General features: G+C 40.6%; 1 long non-coding RNA gene across 1 annotated transcript; it reads left to right on the top strand.

The window, feature by feature from the left end:
* LOC109721613 lies at positions 1,118-1,857 on the top strand. Its single transcript, XR_002219243.1, has 2 exons — positions 1,118-1,241; positions 1,580-1,857. It is a non-coding gene; the product is annotated as an uncharacterized LOC109721613 (long non-coding RNA).

The following is a 2,515-nucleotide window of genomic DNA, read 5'->3' as shown; positions in this document are numbered from 1 at the left end:
TTAAATTGTTTTAAAGCTTAAAATGGATAATTAGTGAAGTATGACTCTAATTCGAAGCTATACGCGGATTATTGGAGCGAATTGATGCAGTTTGAACTTGTTTCTTCGCAGCAGGTTCTCGAACCACTTGGGGCTATTTTGGTGACCAAGTAACAAGAGATGAAATATTCACGTAGGATGTGAACAAGTATTCAGTAAAATGTCATAATCTGTACTAGTATTTATGAAAATACGTACGTCAGAGAGATGAAGTAGAGATGAAGTATCTCCATGTTACAGTTTGTATAGTTTGTACCACCGTTTCTACAGGTTTACGTATAGTTAGTGTACCAGCCTTTTTCGCGTAATGTTTTGGGTAAGATATCACTGTATATCTTGTATCCCCTCGAAGTGAACGAGACCAATCCAGTTTGGGTGGATAGTGATTCAAGTTTTGTCAGGTTGGCTTCGAGGTTGAGTCGAGTTTGCCAGAGACCTAGACGACTTTTGTTTCGTAGTTTTGGCGCAGCTTTGTTAATAAATTATTAGGTTAAAGCCGAGGTTAATGTGTATCATCTTCCACTATTGAATTAAGGGATGAAGCCCGATCGAGTTATGGAGTTCAACTCAGAAGTTCTCGAAAGTGGTTAGTCGACTTCAATGAGGTTCTCAGCTAGCGTGAGAACGACGCTTGTTATAGTTTTGCTGTAGTTCTAGCAGTTATTGATTATCTAAATCAACCTTAGAACGTTAAAATCAAAGGAGTATCTTTAAAATCGAATGGGAATCAACCTTGTGGAAGGTTTGATCAGGGGANTTTACTCTAAAGTAGAGAACTATGACATGCTTATGACTATGTTGACAGTGCCATAATAGTGGAAAGAATATAATGCCATATGATTTAGCATTACTCTTACATGTTTACAATCTAGTGGATACTAGTTTTTGTTACTATTGGTGTATTGAAATTCCGATCAGAGGATCGAGGGTAAAAACATTGCAAATGAAACCATGATAATTGAGACATGTGGACAATGGAATATGCTTGCTTGCCATCGTGCTCATTCGCACACGCTTGTGAGGGTCATTGCCTACAAGCCGGCACTCCGGAGTTGGCCTACGCGACAGTTACTCGCCCGTGCGGGATTGGGTGCCGAAGTGGATTGCCGTGGGGAGTGCATACTACCACGGGGCCATTAGGCGCGGCGCAAGCCGGGCTACCTTGGGTAGATCCTGATGAATGAAAGGAAAACTCTATTGAGGTGAAAGAACTAAATGATAAAGGACAGTAATGAATGCTTACTAGTTAAAGTGTACGGTAGTTACTTTCACATTCGTGCTTATATTCATGTTTATGTTCATGGTTATAGAAGTTGCTATATCTCTATTATGCAAATGATTCATTACTGTAGAAAGTTATTACATGTTAATTACATGCTCATTACCTGTTAGCATCATGCTTATATATCATGCAATTATCGTCTTTGCTTTTATTTAGTACATCATGAGCCTAGTGGTGTAATTCGTCGAGGCTGGCGGCTTACTCACTGGGAACTATTGTTTATAGTTCTCACGCCCTTTTTGATGGTTGTTTTTACAGAGCCATCTACAGGAGAGGCTAGGGATCGTGGCAAGGGAGTTGCGTCTAGCTAGACATTGCTAGGGGCATGCTAGTTGATCACTTTGCTACTCAGGCTACTGCCGAGGGTGATGTCCCTATGTATAGAGAGACCACCATTGTACCTATCTTTTGTATACTCCGTGATGTACATATTTACTCCTTGGACAGATATTATGGTTGTGATACTTCACGTTTTGTTGAGTTTGTGGATTATATCCTCCTTGTTCTATTGTTAATAGTCTTTGTGACTTTTACTATGCTCTGATATCAAGATAGGATTATTTTATATTTTTACTCCTATAGACTTGTTTCTTGTAGACGCCTTATATACTGCAGGTGTATGGCGGGTCTGTGCACGTACCGGATATGCTTCCGCTGGTACCCGGGCGTGACACCGACGCTACCAATTTGGACATCTCGGGTCTCAAACAGACCCGCCAAACGGATAGAGTTTCCCCTGTCCGTCCGAAGCGTAACAAAGTCTATGCATACATATCCAAGCAATAGATATAAGCATCAAACATTGAGAGAGGCAATCACAGATACAAGAGAGTTACTAACTATTACATTGCATTTACATATGAAATCTTTCATTCCTTAAACATTTTACAACTCCTTTATACACAAAAGAGCAAACCCACATTTTCATACAAAATGATCACCTCACATTACATACAATACATTTGATTCACAAAAGGGTTTTACATTTCTTTCCTTTTCTATACACGAGGGTAGAGCTAATGCCGGTGGTCCACTCTATCTAGGGCTCGATGCCCTTGCCGCGATCCTCGACGTGCGCACTCGTGCCAGGCTCTGAAAAATAGGGTGTGAGAACTAAACAAAGTTCCCAATAGGTTCGGCTGCCGACCCCGCCGATTTTTCCACTAGGTTTAAGAAGGCATATAAACAATAGAT

This window comes from Ananas comosus, linkage group 15 (assembly GCF_001540865.1).
Source record: "Ananas comosus cultivar F153 linkage group 15, ASM154086v1, whole genome shotgun sequence".
NCBI classification, from domain to species: domain Eukaryota; kingdom Viridiplantae; phylum Streptophyta; class Magnoliopsida; order Poales; family Bromeliaceae; genus Ananas; species Ananas comosus.
The sequence above is the reverse complement of the archived record's forward strand: the minus strand, read 5'-3'. Positions and strand labels throughout refer to the sequence as shown.